Below are 22,410 nucleotides of genomic sequence, written 5' to 3'. Positions count from 1 at the left end.
AGGATTAGGCACGTGTGACGGCCCGTGGGGGTGCGTGCAGCGGTGTTTGAGGTCCTAAAAAGTTGCTGTGGAGTCTATTGATATCCCAGAATTGGTTTCAAGCTTGTTATTGTTGATATCAATCGGTAGAGAAGGTATTTTAGGTGTTTGAGAACTGTATGATTATATTACGATGTTGTTAGTTCTATTTATTTGCATAATATAATTAATTAATAGTACGTGACGGAAGGAAGTATATATATATATATATATGATTTTAAATAATCAAAGATTATTAAGGAAGGTGTTATACATACATATATATATATATATATATATATATATTAAATAATAAATGTGTATATGTATATATTATGTCAGATGATTAGTAGTACCATTCTTATTTTGGTGTATCTCTATAGGCTCGTTATTAAATTAACGGTATGCGTATTAAATGCATAAGATGGCTATGTATGAATTAACTTATTGTTAGGTTGAAAGTTAGTACATGGTTGAATTGTAGGCATGAATGAGTTGCCATAGGCGTAAATATATTGCCTAAGTATTTGTATGAATAAGATACATACATAGGAAGTATGAATGAGTTGCTAGGTTAAATGTATAAATAAATATACTTGTGGAGGCATGGTTGAATTGCCAATATATGAATAAATATACTTAAGGAGGCATGATTGAGTTGCCAATATATAAATAAATATATTGTAATGGCATGGTTGATTTACCAAAGCATGATTGAATTTTTATGTGTATTAGATAATTAAAATCTCATCTATGGTTATTGTATGTATAAGTTGGATTATGATTTGATCTTTTTAAATTAGAATAACCTAGTATTTACAGGTGAGTGTATTATTTTATATATATTAATAAAATAATATTGGAGAAGGTATGAATGAATTGTCAAAATATAAATCTTTACTTTATGATTTAACTAAATAAAATCATTCACTAGTGGTTATAGGGTTTTGGATTAAAGGAATTTTTCCTTATATTGTGATTTATTATTTAAATGATTAAATAATTATTTAAAATGGGATTAAGGTTAAAGGGGTTTCTCTTTAAAAGAGAAGGAGTTTTGAATTGGTTTAGGTATAATTATATTTAATCATGGTTTAATAGTTTGAAAAATTAATGAAACTATTAATGGATGTGAAGGTTATACTGTATATAATTATTTATACATATGCGTATCATTGTTTATTAAACTTAAAACTTTATTAGGTTTGGTTTTGAGTAGAGATGATCTACTTACTGGTTTTCAGAGGTCTGCTAAAAAGAATTTGCTCGTAGGGTTTAACCCACGATTTATATTTCAGGTTATTAGAAGTTCCAGTCTCGAGGTTGAGGATCCGCAGCTGGGAGACTGTCATTCATCTATTCAGCATGTATACTTTTAAGTAATATTAGATTATTGGAAAATGTTTTAAAGGGTTCTTGAGTTACGGAATTCCCAAGTTGTAATTATTGGAGAATTATTAATTAATGAAATATTTACTTATTACTTTTCTTCAGCGGTTTATTTATTCTTTCTTATACATCTTTGTATTCTTTTGATGAGCGCTGAAAAGTGCGTTTTTTAACCCTTTAAGCTCTAGTATTCTACGATCTTTATCTATCTTATTTCCCCGTTTTAGATTAATTTCATGTTATTTCCCTTTTTAGGTCAATAAAGTTAAAACGAGCTAAAAATGGTGTCTTAAGGCCTTTTTGGAGTAGAACTAAGTCTTTGTAAGGATTTGGAGCAAAAGAAAGCTGATTTGGAGCAAAAGGAGGTTAATGCTGAAAAACTGCTAAGTTGGATAGATCCAACTTTTCTGAGATCAATCGAAGTTCGATCAATCCAACTTTTCTGAGATCGATCGAGGTTAGATCGATTGAACTTTTCTAAGATCGATCGAATAAAAGTTGGATCGATCGAAAATGTGCTGGCAGTGAGCTGTCTTATTCCCTCGCGCCCAAAACTCAACTTACCACATAGTACGGGATTAGATATTTTTGGGGCTATATTTCTAACTTAATGGCTAAGAAAATGACCTTCTATATAAAGGGAAATGACCCATTTTGTAAATGAGCTTTTTATCATTTTACTTTTACATTGTAATTTTATATTCTCTCTCTAGAAAAGTTAGAGATTAGGGTTAGAAGAAAAGGGGGAAGTGGAGGCTCATCTCAAGAACCCATCTCTAGATCCACACACACTCTCTCTCTAGAGGTTCAAAGAAGAAAAAGAAGAAGAGGAAGAAGAAGATGGAGCCATGTTTGGAGCTTACTCTTGATGGTTTCATGACCATATCTACCTCCTACATGATTGGCTAGATCTATACTTAGGGCTTGGATGAGCCTTAAGTCTTGTGTAATCTAAACCCTTGTATTTCTATTTTTGGGAATTTATATATATTGTTGTGATTAGTGTTCTAGCCTTGTGAATTTAATGAATCTTATTATATTTCTATGATATCTATGGTTTAATTTTTTCTATTAATTCTCTAGTTTATTTACACGTCTATGTGTGATTAAATTAGGAATTATTTCTTACATGATTCATATAGATTAATTCTTTCTATTGATTCTCTATTTGATTGCATGTTGTCTTATGTGTGATTATTTGGGAATTAATCTCTACACTAGATTTTCTATGTTGGTTGCATGTCTATGTGTGATTAATTAAGGATTTAGTGATGGCTAAGCATGGGTTTTCATTGAATGGGTTTGTACATTAATTTGATAGATTATTCTTATGTTTGATGGGTTGTTGTACAATTTAATTCATGCTTGTAGGTAGGTAGACAATCTATACTTGGTTTGATATTCCATAACTTATTATTGCAAATTCCATGATTCTCTAGATTGATGTGTGCTACAATTGTGACTAGTTTGATGGGTCATGCTTAGATTTGATGGGTTGTTCTACACTTAGTTTATTTGTCGGTTAGGTAGACTGTGACGGCCCAAGATTTTTCAACCCTGTGCGTCAGTGATGAACCAGAAGATGACCCGATAACGGATCCGAATTACGGAAGCAAAAGATGAAACGACATCCCTAGGGACATAACATGTTTCTAGGACACCAAAGAGACCCTCAATGAGATCATGGAACCCGAAGAAAACAAATGCGGAAACAAGACTTCAAAAATGGATAAAAGGAACCCAAGGGTAAAATGGTCATTTCCATCCTAAAAGTGAGTACTACCAAGCACACCGTTGGAAAGACAATGAAAAATTAATGAATTTAGACTCAAGAATCACTTGATTCGGAGTCCGGACGGCAAAGATATCAAATCTTGAAGTCGAAGGAAGAAAAGCCCTATCCCGGTTCGAGCCAAAAACTGACACCCCTCCACTAAAAATGGAATAACTTGAGATACCAAATGAATCTGAAACTTCAATTGGTACCATTGGAAAGCTTATTTCAATGTGGTCAATTTAGACTCAAGAACGGACCAATTTGGAGTTAAAACGAGGAAGATATAACAATTTGAAGTTGGAGGTGCAATGTTGAACCAAGACACAAAAATGCCCTGTGAACAGTACTTCGAGCGCTCGAACTTAGGACTTCGAGCACTCGAACAGTACCTACCCAAGGCCAAAACTTTCTGCCCAAAGTTCGAGCGCTCGAACTCCTATTTATAGCGCTCGAACTCCTGTAGCTGCACCTGAAATGCAATCTTGAAATGCCATTTTGAGGACTTTCTAGGACTTTTTTGGAAAAAAGTTGTGAAGTAACCCCCCTTAAAATCATGTTTTCTGGTCAACCATGTCAAGACCAACATTTATTTTTCAAGTAAAATACCAAAAATGCCCTTGAGGTCTCATTTAGCAAAAATATGTAAATGAATGCTACTCGAAGTGTTCATTTCTTCAAGAATGGTGTTGTGTGCCAAAGTGGACATGCACTCATATGTAAAATGAGAAAATGCATGTGTTCCAATAGCTCATGGTCACATAACATGTCATATACAAAATAAAACCTGTCAAACCTCGAATTCTCATCATTTCATAAGACAACTATGGGATTAAACTAGCATACATGTGATATAAATGTACATGGCACTTGGCCTCATGTTATGCATACAAAATAGACATCTTCAAGTGTTCTTAGATATAAATTACACATCAAGGAAGCCATTTTAGCTTCTACATTACCATACATCCATGGTATACAAAATTAACATCCAAAAAGGAAGGCATGCTAAATAAGTGCATGTCAATAAACAAAAATGCTTCAAATAACTCAAAATCTTCTAAGGATGATGAGCATCCAAGAACATGGTCTCTTTACCTGAAAAAAATAACCTAAACCACTAGGGTGAGTAATCAAGTTACTCGTAGGAGAAGCATATACGTATACCCTAAAGTTTCAATATCATTGCAAGATTAATATAGACGAATACAAGGGAGCATTCCACTTAACGTCTATGTTCAAGGTGTTCTAAGGGATCATCTTAAGCTAACTTAAATGTTTCTTAGCAACACAATATCAAAATGGATGTACTTAGCAACATCAAACCGCATATAACAAAATTTACAAGTTACAAATAGCATTGATTGTCAACTTGGAAATGAATGCGAAATCAAAAAAAGTAGAATCCTTGGACACCTAAGCTCGGAATTCTGCCGAGACCTCAACGGTTATTCCGGGCATTAACCCGCAGGGAAGACCACCCTAAGTGCGCACTATCTCAATTAGGGAGAACTCATACCTCCAAGAGAATCCAAAGTATATATATCAAGTTCAAAACTTATATATAGATAACAAGGCAAACACTAGAGCCAAACTCTAGCTATGTTACTAGTAACAATGTCCCAAGAGAATCCAAAGTATATATATCAAGTTCAAAACTTATATATAGATAACAAGGCATAAAAACCACCTTCCATGCACAAGTACCTTGAAACCATACAAACCATGTCTTAGGGTTCCAAGTCTAGAATGACATGATAGATGACAAGTTCTTAACTTGATATTATGCACAAAACAATATCATTAACTTATCAATTTAAGCATGCTTCAACAATAAGCCATATATACTAAATGTTTGCATTTTAGCAAATAGCTTCTAAAACAACTATGATTATCAATAGTAATACACTAGAAGGTAGGATTTCCATCACAATAGCATAGTAATTCAAATCATTAAGAATTCTATACCACTTCAACAATCCTACTCAAGATATATACACAACATACATGCTTGATCAATGAAATCCTAAGTCAATCATAAAGATTTCCTATAGTATGCAATACTACAATTCTAAAAGCATGTATACAATATATATTAAACCCCAAAGGATTTCAAAACACTTAGAAAATAAACATACTACCACCCCTACCTCAATAGAGAATTGTATCTCTATAATCCAAGCAACCAAGCACCAAATGGAAAACAAGCTTAGGGTTAATAAAGAGGAGAATGAGAGGAAACTTTTACTAGTTAAGGTTCTTAGTCTAAGATGAATGGAAGGGCACCAAAATTGAAGAAGAAAGCTATTAACCAAGCTTTTCTCCAATGGTGGCTAGGTTAGAACTTTGAAGAGCTAAGGAAAATGAAGAGGATAAGTGAAAAATGGTGCGTGGAAGGGCTAGAGATCCTCCACTCACTATGTGCTCTTACACTACCTCTCACACACACACAATGCAAGACTAGATCATGGCCTTACACTTGTCACAATCCAATGCCTCTTCCAAGACTTAATCCTAAGCTTACACTTGTCAATAATCCAATGCCTCTTCCAAGACTTAATCCTAAGCTTACACTTGTTAACAATCCAATGGTTACATGTGCACCAATCTAAGGCCAACACATGGATGAATCTCTACCCACCAAATGTCAAAAGATCATAGTGCCAAGTCTCTTCACCTAAATGCCAACAAATGGCTCCATGAGAGTGTGACACTTGTCACACTTTCCAAAAATTGCAAAATGGTCCTTTTTCAAAATATCTTCTAAAATAAATTGCAAAAAGGTCCCTCAAACGAAAAATAATAATTTTGCATAATTACACTAAAATCCCAAAAATTATGTATAATTACACTAAAGTATGCATTCATGCCCTTTATGAAAAATAAAAGCAACTAGCACGCTCTTTAACAAAAGTGAAAATACCAATGTCATGAAAATCAAGTATCATGAATGCATGCAAAACCGGAATCAAATCCGAACACCCGAAGTGAGGTTAAGCGAGGAAAAACGATAAACGAGTAAAAGACAAAAAAAAAAAGAAAATCACCAAAAATGAAAAAGGAGGAAAAAGTCCAGGTCATTACATAGACAATTCATACATGAATTTGATGGTCCATGCTTAATATTGCAATTGGTAGTCGCATTTTGTTCACAACAATGTATTCCCCATTAATGGAAAGCAAGTGGTTAATTACATAAGCTCAGTGGGGATTCCAATACCCTAAGACCTCTCTTCACATCTCTTAAATCCCTATCTCTCGCTAGTTTATTTTACTTGCATTTTAATTTCATTGCACCTTAGTTTAATCAATCCAAACCCTCTCTTTGCAATCTTGTAATCCACTAGAGTCGAAGTTAAATTCCAACACATATAATCCTTTAGGACGATCCCTACTCACTCTTGCTATGTTAGTAGTAGTGTTAATAGTGGTTTTTATAAATTTAAATTTGACATAAAAGGCTTTTCTTGAACCACACATTCACTACATTATTTTTGGCGTATAGGAACGGCTACCATCAAATTCTGGCGCCGTTGTCGGGGATTAACTGTTTTGTTGGAATTAAACTAAACAATAGTGTTCATTTGATTGCTTCTATTTTTATTATATTTTCCATTGTATATTCTTTTCTCTTGTTCTCATTATTATTTGTTCAATTAGGTACTTGACTATAAGGAAGACAAACTTTGGAACTTAAAGCAATCATTGGAGCTTAAAGCTAACATTAAAATTTGAAGTTGCTTAAGGACCGTTGTGTGCAATTCTTAGAACTCTTGTATTTTAATTGTTTCACTTCTTTGAATGCTTGCGATAGCCCTTGTTGAGGCTAATTTCATTGCTTTAATTTTTGTCCAAGCATCGGCCAGTGTGGAGGCCATTATTTGTTGCATTTGGATTTTAAATGTGGATGGAGCCATTATTTGATCCAAGTTTGGGGGAAAATTACTTCCCCTTACCTTATGTTCCTCTATCATATTTTAATCCTTATGAGATTGAGTCTAATTCATATCAACATTCATCATCTTATTATGGACTTGACTATTCTCATTATCCTCCTTGTGACAATTACCCTCCCCTGCCATTTTAGGATCAACAAACTCCACCACCTTCTAGGTACTCACCCGGATTTGAAGAAAAAGTTTTAGCTTTACTTGAAGTGCATATTTCACAAGCTCCACTTATTTATTCTCATTCTCAAATGTTAGCCAAGTTAGAAGCTCAAGTTAAGCAAATTGCAAGTACTCTTTCTTGTCAAGAGGAGGAGGAAGAGGCAAATAAAAAATGGCAAGAACTTTAATGTATATAGATGAGGATGATGAGAATGAAGAGGAAGAAGTAGCAAGTGAGCTAATGCCTAGCACTCTATCTTGTATAGAAGAGGAAGTGGCAAGTGAGTTGGTGGCTAATCCAATAGAGCATAATATGATTAATGAGGACTTTCCTTGTTTTGATTATGATTTTATCTCTACCATTGGTACTTTAGAGAGTGAGGAGATGTTGACCACTATAGAGGTAGGAGATGAGGAGGAGGAACTTGTTGAAGAATGACCCTCTTGAGACATGCCTTTTTGAAATGTATAAAAATTGTGGTTTTGACCTTGAAAGCTCCAAAAAATGAAATAAACTCTCTAATGGACTCCTTAGCTAACTTGGAAGGTAAGGAGATGGTGATTTTTGAGGAAGAGAAAAAAGATGAAGAGAAGGTGTTTCTTAATATTCCAAATGAGTCTTTGAAAGACAATGTCTCACCAATTATCAAAGTGGATGATCATTTGAATGTGTTTCAAGAACATAACAAAGAGGCAAGGCCAACCATGATTAATTTTGTTTTCAAGACCGTGCATGAAAGGAACGAAATCATCTCTTTCATTTCTTTTCAAGTTTGGAGGATGATTTCATTGTCATAAGTGGGACATTAAATGAGAAGATGGAAAAGATGGTCAATAAGAATGTTTCATATCCGGTTCTTGATTATTTTGATTAGTGAGTTAACCCAACGTCTTGCTAGAGACGTTAAACACTAATATTCGTAGAGTTTCAAAACTCTATTCCTCCCTTATTTCTATTTTTACCTTTCATTTCTTGCGACGTCTAGATATATTCTGGGTTCATACACATTATTAGGGATTTTGGTTGAAAATGCCAGCACTTTCAGTTCTGAAAATAGACATTTTATGTCAGTTCGATCGATCGAACTTCATTTTTGCATCAAACCTGCATATTTCACCTCTCTGTCCCATCGTGCGAAGTGTTTTGTGATCGATCTGATATTCCAAGATCGATCCAACTTCTTCTTGGATCGATCTTCAGTTCCAACACTTAAAAAAATTTTGAACCCTGCATAAAACAGCTCTCTGTCTTATCGTTCGATCTTGTCTGCAGGTTTTCACCTGTTCGATCAATCTAAGATTAGATCGATCTAAGTTCGATCGATCTGAAGCTTCATTTAGTTCCTAAAAAAAAAAAAAAATTCTTTGCATTATTTATTTCATTGCATGTTTACTTCTTGCATTTTTATTTACTTGCTTTTTTATTTTTGTTTGTGTATATACTTGTTTTGTCTAAAAAATAATAATAATAATAATTAAAAAAAAAAAAAACACAATCTTTCAAAGTGGCATTCTGTCTTGCTAGAAACGTTAAACTTAGCAATCATTGTGCATACTTCTTGTATTTTATTTCATTGTACATACTTTCAAAAAAAAAAAAAAATTGCATCCCTTATTTCCTTGCATTTTCATTCCTTGCATGTTTATTTGTTTTATTTGTGTGTATGTGTACATACTTGTTATGTTATAAAAAATAATAATAATAATAAATAAATAAAATAAAAAAAGAGTTTTATTTTTCATTTTTCATTATTTTGTTTTTGCATCCTTTTTCACTTTTTGTTTTTCATTTCTTGCATTGTACATATTCTTTCATTGCATTTTGCTTTCTTTATCTTTCTTTTTGTATTTTATTCATGCATCATATTCTTTATTTTTTTTGCATTTTGTATATACTTGCTTTCAAAAAAAGAAAAATATAAAACTTTTCACCATTGTGCCCTTATATGTAGTCATGCATACCTTATGCTTTAGTTAGGGCTTGATCTCATATCTCTCATCCATCTTGTGCTATATTGTCTTAGAATGCTTGATTTACTTATCTTATCCCATTTGATATTTGATGTGAGTTTGGAGGAGACCCTTTTCATATTGGATCATTGTCAGGCTTCATGCTTTCGCCACCACGGTATACTCTTTCCATCTTTTCCATTGTTCTCATTGCACATTGAGGACAATGTGCGGTTTAAGTTTAGGGGTAAGGTGGCTTTGTTGCATTCTATTTAAGTTAAGCTTTAAATACATGATTGAGATTTGAGATCCATGTTAGCTATGATTTTGATCTTTTGAGGATTATATTGCTTAAAATTTAAAAATTATTTGACTTGAGAGTCCAATACTCCTTGTACGCCTTGTGGATGCCATTTAGGAGTAAATTTTTCGAAAGATTGATATCTTGTTTGCACTTGTGGTCCACATCATCCTGATTCTATGATTGTTTTGAGATTCACTTTAAGATTCTACACAAGCACAGGTGCACACTAGCATTCATTTGTGGGGTACATGCTTTGTTGATTATTGAATTGGTTATATCCCAATTAGACTAGTAGTGCATTAAAAGCTTTCATCTTGATAAAAGTTAATAACAATCCCTTTTCATTGAGTAGCCGGAATTTTAGCCTCATCAAGTACTGAATTTCTCGTGCCGAAAGGTGGAGGACCCAAACTCTAGGTTAATAATTGAATGCTACTTGAAAAAAAAAAAAAAAAAAAAGTGAGGACTTCTCCCAAAAGGTGAGAAGTGGGAAATGATTAGATGGAGGTTGTTTTGATTTGTAGCCTAGTTGATTTGAGCTTGTAAGTCCTTGGGGGTGTTTTAACGCCTAATGCCCTAAAGCCGTCTGGTTTGGGAGTCATTAACCTAACGCTCGATCTCATATATCGCTAGAAAGCTTAATAGATCAACACATTGTACCATGCTTCCATCTTTGATCCTTAGGATGAGTAATAATAAATTAAAGAAAAAAAAAAAATTTGAGTGAAAAGAATAAGTGCACCTAGAACAATAAAGCTTTAATAAAAGGTTCACTCTTTGTTTTGATGATCGGGACTAGATTTGTGTGCTAGTTTGAGGGTAAGGATGTGATCATTTCTTTAGTTGGCTTAGATAGCAACATATTTGATGCCGGTCCACTCAAAAAGGATTCTAAAGTTGTTTTGATTTGCATGATCATTTTCTTGATGTGTGGAGGACCATACTTCCTTGCTTGATGTTGAAATTTTGGGAGATTGCTTGGAAATGGTTGAAAAATTGCATACTTGAGATAGTTTTCTCCCAATGCTTGTTTGCAATATTGGTGCCTATTTTGTGAGAATGAGCTTAATGTTTGTGGGTATCATTTCTGAAAACCCTCACGAGACTTCACTCGTCCACTAGGGGTAACCTAGGGGTTTAAAAGGTTTGTTGCATATGCTAAATGCAATCGTGTTCCCTACGAAAGTGGCATTATCCATTTTTTACTTTCTAGATTCATAGTTGTATAGTTATTCATTTCATTCCTTTACTTTGTAGTTCATTGCTAGGAACTAGTAATATTTAAGTTTAGGGGTGAGATGAGTGCTGAAAAGTGCACTTTTAAACCTTTTAAGCTCGAGTATTCTAGGACCTTTATATATCTTATTTTCCTGTTTTAGATTAATTTCGTGTTATTTCCCTTTTTAGGTCAATAAAGTTAAAACGAGCTAAAAATGGTGTCTTAAGTCCTTTTTGGAGTCAAACTAAGTCTTCGTAAGGATTTGGAGCAAAAGAAAGCTGATTTGGAGCAAAAGGAGGCTAATGCTGCAAAACTGCCAAGTTAGATAGATCCAACTTTTTTGAGATCAATCGAAGTTGGATCGATCCAACTTTTTTGAGATCGATCGAAGTTGGATTGATCGAACTTTTCTCAGATCGATCGAAAATGTACTAACAGTGAGCTGTCTTATTCCCGCACACCCAAAACTCCACCTACCACATAGTACGGGATTAGATATTTTTGGGGTTATATTTATCACATAATGGCTAAAAAAAGGACCATCTATATAAAGGGAAATAACCCACTTTGTAAAGGAGCTTTTTATCATTTTACTTTTACATTGTAATTTTATATTCTCTCTCTAGAAAAGTTAGAGATTAGGGTTAGAAGAAAAGAGGGAAGTGGAGGCTCATCTCAAGAACCCATCTCTAGATCCACACACTCTCTCTCTCTAGAGCTTCAAAGAAGAAGAAGAAGAAGAGGAAGAAGAAGATGGAGCCATGTTTGGAGCTTCCTCTTGAGGGTTTCATGACCACATCTACCTCCTCCATGATTGGCTAGATCTATACTTAGGGCTTGGATGTGCCCTAAGTCTTGTGTAATCTAAACCCTTGTATTTCTATTTTTGGGGATTTATATATATTGTTGTGATTAGTGTTCTAACCTTGTGAATTTAATGAATCTTAGTATATTTCTATGATTTCTATGGTTTAATTATTCCTATTAATTCTCTAGTTTATTTACACGTCTATGTGTGATTAAATTAGGAATTATTTCTTACATGATTCATATGGATTAATTCGTTCTATTGATTTTCTATTTGTAATACCCCTAGTTTTCAAAAGGATAAAATGGGAATTTAATTTTGATTATCTAAGTGACTTATGTACTTATTTGACTAGTTGTGTTTATTGTATTTGTTTAAATTAATTGATTGATTAATTATGTGTTTAAATTAATATTGTTTAAGTGTGTTTTATTTTATTTTTCATTTGACTTGAAATTTTATGTGTGTTCTGTGTGGTTTTTAGTCATAATTATTTATTTATTTTCCTTAATTATGTTTAAGGGTAATTAATTAATTAGTTAGTTAATTTTATTCCAGATATATGTATAATGAACGTAACTGTTGTGGTCACTTGTTTATTACCATGTTGGGTGATAATTAGGTTTAGGGTGTTATGATTAAGTAATTAGGTAGCCGACTTGTGGTTGGGCTAGACTTAGGGTTAGGACTACTGGATTTGGGATTAGGGTTTCAGAGGAGTCTATATATATATAACGATATATGTTGCAAGGGTTATTGGGAGAAAACCCTATTCACGTAGGGGTAATTTAAGAGGAAAAACAGAGATACATAGAGAGGGTTGTTTACACTTCAATGTGTATATTCTTGTGTAGTCTGCAAGGGTTAAAATAAAACATTATTCACGTAGTATTAATCTAAGAAGCTAAGGAGGAAGAACAGAGGAATGGAACAATGGTCAGAGGTGGGAGCAGTATAAGAGAATTCTGAAACTTAGAGACGATGCGGCTGTAAGGTTTCAAAACGAAATCTAAAGGCAAGTTTCATTCTCTCCTTCCTGTAAACTTGTGTTCTGTGTATTCTAAATATACTCCAGGAATTTAATTAAAACTTTTAAAACAAATTTTATGCATATTAGTTTAGTCTGAAATTTGGTTAACGTATAATAACTGAAGATGGCTTTCCTTGCATAAATTGTTAGATTATGTATGAAACCATTGTAAATTAATTCATAATGGAATGTGAGGTGTTGTTAGGATGGTTAGGAAGTTAATTAACCTTTATAATGGAATTTTGACACATGTGATCAGACTTTAGATTGTTCATATGTTCAGTTAACTGTGATTGGCGTTTTGGGATACGGTTTTGTTTTTGTTTTAGATTTTTGTCAATTAATGCATGCTGGATGGTGAGACATTTCTAGGGCTTTAAGAATTTAAATTGAACCCTAGGAATGTTAAAATACTTGGGACAGGAACGTCGGACTTCGCCGGAAACGCAGAAAAATCATCGGACGAAGTAGAGACGAGGCAGAGGGGCTCTAAGGGGGGAGAGCCGGCTCCCATGAAGAGAGAGCCGGCTCTCCATGAGGGGGAACCGGCTCTAGAAGCCTAGGAGCTGGCTCCAATAAAGGGGAGCCGGCTCCCATGGAAAAAAAACCCCTTCAGGTGTTTTCTGCAATTTTTCTGAAGTTCAGGGGCTTAAAGGTAATTACTGGAAAGTGATGGGGGGTTTTAAATGATTAAAATTAACTTGTTAAAGCCTTTAAATAGTTGGTTTATGCTAAGGTGCTAAACCTAAATGCATGTCTTAAAACATAAGCTTATAATAGGCCTACTGTCAAGGAAGGAGGAATGCTTGTTTTGCTAAGTTGTTTTGACAACTTAATTTGGACTGACATTGTAGTTATTGTTAGAATTTATATCAATGATATATTTAGCATAGTTCAGTTCCAGGAATGTTGGTTATGACGTCATGTACCCTTATCTAATAAGCTACATATTGTCGGGAGTAGTGGAAGATTAGTTGCTAGTTTTGTGTTAGCAAATTAAATGGAACTCATATAAAATACTTTTTAAAGTTTCATATGATGTACTTAAACTTTGGAGTGTCATTATATCCGACACAGAATTTATAATGGGGAATTACATAGATGCCATGAGATTTAATTATAAATTTGCATGCCGTAAAAGATATGGGAGGATTTAAATGCTAGTCATCATTTTAACATTTTAAACGAACTAGTATGGATGTGTTGTTTTGGAATTCTAGTATAATGTGCAGTTTAAAATTCTGATATTCATTATATTATGTTATGAAGGATAATTGCTGAACTGTCTTAATTTCTGTTCTGTCAATTACATGGAAATGGATGGTTTAAATTGTTTATTCTTATTTTAACAATTTAAAAGGAGGATCTATGAATATAATCATATACTGGATGCATGATAGGAGCTTATCTATATCTGATTTCTATTATGTTGGTTCTGGATATACTTGATGTTCATTTTGAGTGTGCATCATGTGTGGATCATATGCATTATATGTACCGGTATGGGACGGTGACATATCAGGGATGGATTAGATCAAAAAGCTAAGTCCTACCCCTTTCATACATACGGAATAGATTAACTAAAATAGTTAAATCCTACATGGATGCATGTCCTGTCAACTAAAACAGTTGAACGACATAACAGATGTTTATTTTATTTTTCTGCATTAGGAAAGAATTTATATATATATTTATGGTACCGTGATACGAGCTTGAGTCTCCTGATCACGGTTAGGGTGCGTATATTGCAAAGGTTGAGTAGCTAGATATAGCTGATGTTCCCTGGTAGGTCTAGGTACTTGGCCGCTGAAAAACGTGTTTTATATGTCACCTTCTACCCAGGCTGAACTATGTTATAGGCTAGTGAGCATCCTATAGTGTGTATTTATATATCTATGGACTATTGTAGCTATTGTTGAGCTATCTAGGATGTATCTGCGTATTGGGTTTATGTACGGATTGTAGTAGGATGGAACTTGCATGTGGGCCTGACCCACCTTTATTTTTCAGGTGTTCATGAGTACCAGGCTTAGGGTTTGATCGTGGTGATGCAGATACAGTCACTCATTCTTTCGACTAAATAGGATTTTTCTTTCTGGTTTTAGTTTTGGATTTTATTCTGTAAAGTTTTATCAGTTGAGATTATTAGGGGTCCACTAGTTGGATTCCCGAGTTGTACGGATTTGAAAGTTAATTTATATTAAAACTTTTATATTTGGAGGTTTTACAATTAGAATTCTTTTCAGCATATCATTATTTTATTTTTAATTCAGTTTTATTCCTGCTTGTTTATATATTCATTGTCTGGTATCCTTCGGATCTGTGCCCGGACTTGATCACCCGTGGCTCTAGAATCAAAGGGTATCACACTATTTGATTACATGTTGTCTTATGTGCGATTATTTGGGAATCTCTACACTAGATTCTCTATGTTGGTTGCATGTCTATATGTGATTAATTAAGGATTTAGTGATGGCTAAGCATGGGTTTTCATTGAATGGGTTTGTAGATTAATTTGATAGATTATTCTTATGCTTGATGGGTTGTTCTACAATTTAATTCATGCTTGTAGGTAGGTAGACAATCTATACTTGGTTTGATATTCCATAGCTTATTATTGCAAATTCCATGATTCTCTAGATTGATGTGTGCTACAATTGTGACTAGTTTGATAGGTCATGCTTAGATTTGATGGGTTATTCTATACTTAGTTTATTTGTCGGTTAGGTAGATAATTTATACATGAATTTGATGGTCCATGCTTAATATTGCAATTGGTAGTCGCATTTTGTTCACAACAATGTATTCCCCATTAATGGAAAACAAATGGTTAAATACATGAGTTTAGTGGTAATTCCAACTCCCTAATACCTCTCTTCATATCTCTTAAATCCCTATCTCTCACTAGTTTATTTTACTTGCATTTTAATTTCGTTGCACCTTAGTTTAATCAATCCAAACCCTCTCTTTGCAATCTTGTGATCCACTAGAGTCGAAGTTAAATTCCAACATGTATAATCCCTTGTGACGATCCCTACTCACTCTTGTTACGTTAGTAGTAATATTGGTAGTGGTTTCTATAAATTTAAATTTGACATAAAAGGCTTTTCTTGAACCACACATTCACTAAATTATTTTTGGCGTATAGGAACGTCTACCGTCATCTTTGCTTGTTTAAATACTTTAATTGTTTTGATATCTCCTTATTTTGTGTGTAGACTTGATCACCCCGTGTTTCGAAATTGGGGGGTGTCACAAGTTATCTATGGCATAGGTGAGTGACCATTTTATGAGTGGCTTAGTCAGGTTTTGTAGAAAAAATCGGTTTTAATAGATATTCGTTTGATAGGTTAGACTCATTGTGATTCGAGAATGTCGTAAGTATTGATTTCTTTGGGATACAAGTAAGGTGTTAGAGTGGAGTTATGAGTCTATGATCCTTCTATCTTGAAGAGCTTTTGATTTGATATGGTATATGATGAGCACTGAAAAGTGCGCATTTAAACCCCTTAAGTTTAGGTATTCTAGAACCTTTATCTATCTTATTTTCCCGCTTTAAAATGATTTCGTGTTATTTCCACTTTAAGGTACTTATCCCCAAAATAAGCTAACTAAGCCAAATAAGAGCATAAATGAAGCAATTCTGGGATGAATCAAAGAAAAGAGCAAAGTGGAGCAAAAGGAAGCAAATAGTGGAATTTCAGCAACTTCGATCGATCCAACTTTCATCGATCTCAGCACTTCAAGATAGATCCAGGCCATGATGTCATCTTCAGAGATCCCAAAAGTTCGATTGATCTAACATCATTCTCTGATCGATCGAACTTTCTTGTCCTTATCCACATGCCAAATCTTATCCAGCTGTACCACCCTACCATCCACTTTTGTCCTTTTCTGAAAAATATCTTCAAAATATCTCAGATTTTTTTTTATCCAGAAAGGCGCCGCCATTGAGGATCGATCCAGCTTCAATTCGATGGATCTCAGCCTTGTTCAATCGATCTCACCACAAGTTCGATCGATCGAACTTCCCAAATCCTGAGAAAATCTAAATTCCAGCTCATTAAAAGTTGTCTCATATCCAATCATTAGAGGATTATTAGTGTACGAGCCCAGCTCATTTGGGGTGATTTTTGACCTACCTATATAAGGAATATAAGCCACTTTGACACATATAGATATACTTAGAGAAAGGATAATACTTAGTGAGGAAGAAAAGGAGAGGATGAGGCTAGAGACACCATTGGAGACTCTTCATCAACCAAGGAGCAGATTTTTTCTATAGAGCCTACCCTTGAGGGTTGGAGGACATCATCCATGAGTGGCTAGACATCCTCTTGGGGCTAGAATTAGCCCTAAGCATGCTTTCTACACCTTGATTTATGTATTTTTTTAGGGGATTTGTATTGTGATACATGTCTTGACACTTATATATATATATAGATCTTGTTTATTCAATGATTTATGTGATTTAATGCTTCCAATTGATCATTTTATTCTATCCATATGCCTATGTATGCTAGAATAGATGTTCATGTGTTTGTCTCTATTTCTTGTGTTATTGATGCATGTCTATGTGTATTGATGCTATAGATCTAGAGATTGTCAAGACATAGTGCTTAATGGCATGTTCTTGTGGTTTATTTGATGGTTCATACTCATTTCTTGATGGATTGTACCTCTCCCTTAGTTTAATTAGTTTGATTTCATGTCATTAGCTTAGTTGTAGTGTAGTTGTTAAATGGGAGAGCAATCCATGCTTGTTGTTGATGTTCCATACTCATGAAAGCAAGTAACATATATCTCTAACCTTGTGATGTGTTTAGATTGTGAGTTTAAAGAAAGGATTAATGGCTTAATTTAATATGTTGTGCTATCCACCATGTTGTTTAGACAATATATGCTTAATTTTTCATCCATACTTGTTGGAACAACCACACACACACACTTTATTGCAATACATGTTTTTCCCCTCATTGATCATTTATTAAGGGTGTAAAAAAGCTATGCTTAGTGGTGACCTCTAAACCCCAAGATCTCTCTCTCTTTTATTCTCTTTATTGCATCATTGTTTACTTTAGTTTAAATTGCATCTTAGTGTAATTCAACCACCAACCACTATTTTGATCACTCGACCTACTAACCCTAATTTTAATTCCTCAACCTAGTATGACCCTCAATCCCTTGGGACGATCCCTACTTGCCCTAGCAATATTTTTAGTGAAAGGTAGTAGTGGCAATTTCTAAGTGTAAAACTTGGCCACATTCATCATAGCTCTACACCGCTATCTTTTGGTGGTGTGCACAAACCGTGTTGGGTTTCGGAGTGATGGCCTGGATAAAAAACAATAAGTTTTTGGCGCCGTTGCCGGGGATTGATTGATTGGCAACATCGTATTTGTGGAATCAATTAGGAATTAGTACTCTTTTGATCATGTCTTTACTTTGTTTTCAATTTTTGTTACTTATAGTGTTTGTTTTTGTTTGACTAGGAGCATTGGGCTAGAAGGTGAGCAAAGGAGCATCCAAGCAAAGGAGCTAAGCAAACAAAAGGAAAGGAAAAAGGCTAAAATCCTAAAAAAAAAATTGCTAAGCTAAAGCTAAAAAAAAAAAAAAAAAAAAAAAAAAAAAAAAATTGGAGTTGAAGTGCTAAAGGACCTTTGTGAGCTTTTTCTTACTCAATCTCTAGTTAAATCGTCAGCCCACGTGGAGGCTTGTATTTCAATTCTTAGATAAATTGTGAGCCCACGTGGAGGTAAATTTTCTTTTCTTGCATATTGCTGATAGCATAGGAGTATGGGAACATTGAATATGGAGAAAGGTTGTTGATTGTTGATTTGTTGTGAAGGTGAAGTGCTTGTTGTTTTTGCTTGTTGGGTTGCATTGTGCATACATGGTCGTATATCATTGAGACCCACTCTTGTCCCTTTAAATTTTCATCTTGAATCCATTGTTCGAAACCCTAGGGGAAGAGGTAGTTTTAGTCAATCCATTTGATCAATGGAAGGACACAATGAGGACCATGTGGAAGACCTTGGTTACATAGACCAACGGGGTATCCTTCATCCCAATGTGCATCATGATAACATGCAAGTTCCATTAGGCATGCCAAGGCCATTCATTCACTAACCACAACAACAAGGCCAAGTCCCATTAGGAATGCCAAGGCCAATCTATGCTCCACCACCTCCCATCATTCAAGGCAATCAAGGTGCCCATGTTGCACCCCCAATTGCTAATCCTCCCCTTTCTTTAAGAGATCACTATGTGCCTAATGAATATAATGCACCCACATGCATTCAATTGACACCATTTCGAGCACACCACTATGAAATCAAGCCACAAACCATACATATGCTTCCTAACTATCATGGACTTCCAAGTGAAGAACCTTACAAGCATTTGGATAAGTTTCTTGAAGTATGTTCCACCGTAAAATACACGGACATGCCGGAAGATGTCTTAAGGCTTAAACTTTTTCCATTCACCCTTAAAGATAAGGCAAAATATTGGTTTAACAATCTTAGGACTTTTTTAATAACTTCTTGGGCAGAAATGCAACAAGAGTTCTTGAAGAAGTACTATCTGGTTTCTAAGACCAATGCCATGAGAACTTCAATTAGGGAATTTTCACATGGGGATGGGGAAACATTTCATGAGACATGGGAACGCTTTAATGAATTGCTTAAGAAGTGTCCACATCATGACATGCCCAAATGGCAATTAGTTCAATATTTCTTTGAGAGCTTATCGGATAATTACAAGGGCATGGTTGATACTTCCATGGGTGGCTCTTACATTGATAGGCATGAGGATGACGTGTGGCGTCTTTATGAGAGCATGAGTGAAAATTTTTTGCATTGTACTTTATCTTCGAAGAATGGTAGAAATTTTAGTGGTAGGAAGAGTGTTGGCTTACATCAAATCGACCACTCCAATGAAATTGCTGCCGAAATGAAATTATTATCTCAAAGGTTTGATCAATTTTTGATCAACCAAAACTCGACGAATCAAGTATCTTCCTTCCCTAACCATTCTCATCATGCATCTAATGAGACCTGTATGACTTGTTCAAGTGTTTTACATTCTACTTCCAACTGTCCCCATGGACATGTGCAAAGTGAGCATCATGAACAAGCAAATGCTGTTTTTGCTAATCAAGGGAACAATCCTTATGGCAATCACTATAATCCTAGTTGGAGGAATCACCCGAATTTCTCTTGGAAAAGCCAAGGTTCCCAAGGTTTTAGATCATCATTCCAATCACAAGGAAACCAATTTTCAAATTCTCATTTTCCCAGTCAATCATATTCCTAAGGAAATGTTAAAAGTCATGTTTTTGAAGAGAAAGTTTTGACCGCTTTGTGCACTTTAGAGGCAAACACACAATTACTTCATTCTCACTCTCAATCCATTGCTAAGCTAGAAACCCAAGTAGGGCAAATGGCTAGCACTTTAAATGCTAGAGAGAAAGGAGAAATGCCTTTGAATGCCCCACAAAAGCAATAATGTGTTATGGAGACTTATTCCTCATCGGAAGGTCACACAATAAAGCATGTCAATGCGGTGACTACCTTGAGAAGTGGAAAGATTGTGGACAACCAAGTGGGTATGTCCAATGAAGAGAGTGAACCGGTGTAACTACAAGTTGACACCCGTCCCATTTCATATCCTATTCCTCCTTCATTGCATGTGCATGACCACATAAATGAGAATGTGTTGAAAAATGATTTTGAAAAGAGAAATTTGTAAAATGATTTGAAAACTTCTTGTGTTGTAGAGACTTCAAAGAAAAATTCTGTGAAGGTTTTTGAGCCAAAAGCTCTATTCCCGGATGCCTTAAAATGATCCATTTCAAATGACAAGCAAAAGGCCAAAGTAAATGAAATCATGGAAGTGTTTAGGTAAGTGAAAGTTAATCTTCCACTTTTTGATGCAATCAAGTAAATTCTGGCTTATGCCAAATTCTTGAAAGACTTGTGCACCCAAAAGAGGAAAAACAAAAGCCAAGCACCTAGAAAAGTGGTCTTAACCGAGCAAGTAAGCTCAATTTTGTAGCATAACACTCTTCCAAAGTTTAAGGACCCCGGTTCACCTACCAGTTCATGTATCATTGGTGATCATATCATTAATCGGGCTCTTCTTGACCTAGGAGCAAGTGTTAATCTTCATCCATACTCGGTATATGTCAAATTAGGATTAGGAGACTTGAAACCGACGTCGGTAGTTTTACAACTTGCCGACCGATCAATCAAAAGGCCTAGGGGTATCATTAAGGACATATTGATTAAAATTGATAAATTCTTCTTTCCCGTTGATTTTGTTGTCATTGACACGGAACCGGTCCCAAATCCTAAGAGCCAAATTCCCATTATCCTTGGCCGTCCTTTCTTGGCAACCGTGAATTACAACATTAATTGTAGGACGGGGATAATGAAGATCTCATTTGGCCACATGAAGGTAAAGTTGAATATTTTCAATCTAACCCCCAACTTATATGACAAACATGAAGAGATTAATGTTGTAGAGAAATGTCATGACCTTAAAAATGAAGGAATTGAGTTTTTATGTAAGACCAAAGTTTCAAAAAGTCCATCTTCAACCTTGAAACCAAAGAAAGTTGTTTCAAAATCTTGTTTTGAAAGGGCGTGGAAGCCCAAAGATTGTCTTAACCAAGGACCAAAAATGTCTTTTGAGCTTAATCCAACAAGTTCCTTAAAGAACCATTTGTTGGGTGGAGTTCAAAGCACTTATCACCCCATCAAGGAGGGGATGCACTACAAGATGTTTGATCCAGGCTAAAAGAGCCTAACGTCTTGCTAGAGACGTTAAAGACTAGCAAAACATTTCGTAGGGTGTCAAAACCCTATTCCTCCCTCATTTCTATCTTTAATTTCATTTCTTGCGAAGTCTAGATATTGGCTTTGGGTTCATATGCATTGCTAGGAACTGTGATTAGGATTGCATACACTTTTATGTTGAAATTGAGCATTTTCCATAAGTTTGATCGATCTCAAAATGAGTTCGATCGATCAAACTACCCACCTGCATCAAACCTGCATCCAAATCACTCTCTATCCAATGGTTTGAACAAAACCTGCATATAAATCACTCTCTGTCCCATCGTTCGAACTTGTTCCTATATCAATCTAAATTTCTTCAATCGTTCCAACTTCATCTTGGATCGATCTGCAGTTCCAACACTTAGAAAAATTTTGAACCTGCATCCAAAAGCCTCTCTGTCTCATCGATCGAACATTTCTTCAATTCTATGCATTTTCGATCGATCAAAGGTATTCCGTGATCGATCTTGGGGAGATCGATCTTTGTTCTTTGTTTTTCAATTTTGACTTTGTTTTAAATTTCAAAAATTCCAAAAAATATATATATTTTTTATTATTTTTATTTTCCAAAAATATATTTATATATATAATAAAAAAAATAAAAATAAAAAAAACTCCTAAAAATATTTTTACTTTTTATTTTATTTTACTTTTTCAAAAATCAAAAAAATATATGTTGTCACTTAAGAAGAGAGATCGATGTCAGTTCGATCGATCTGAAGATTCAGTTCGATTGATCGAATAGGTAAATGAATGTTTTTAAAAATCGATTCAGGGTCATTCGATTGATTCCACAAGAATTAATCTCAGACCCTCGTTTCCCCTTCGCTGCTGCATCCCAACTCTTCTCCATCTCTGGCAAGCATCCCAAGCGTCGAATCACTCTCTCTCCTCTCGGATCTTGATTCGCATCTCACCCCCTTCGTATCTCCACTTCTCTCTTGATTCTAACGAGATCCGAACCTC

General features: G+C 34.8%; 1 pseudogene; it reads right to left on the bottom strand.

Moving 5' to 3' along the window:
• Window positions 1-19,212: 19,212 nt before the first annotated feature.
• On the bottom strand, window positions 19,213-19,311 carry LOC132297812 (small nucleolar RNA R71; annotated as a pseudogene).
• Window positions 19,312-22,410: the final 3,099 nt, after the last annotated feature.

This window comes from Cornus florida, unplaced genomic scaffold (assembly GCF_030987335.1).
Source record: "Cornus florida cultivar Cherokee Brave unplaced genomic scaffold, ASM3098733v1 CherokeeBrave_3.0.0_Hap2_Chr02, whole genome shotgun sequence".
NCBI lineage: Eukaryota > Viridiplantae > Streptophyta > Magnoliopsida > Cornales > Cornaceae > Cornus > Cornus florida.
The sequence above is the reverse complement of the archived record's forward strand: the minus strand, read 5'-3'. Positions and strand labels throughout refer to the sequence as shown.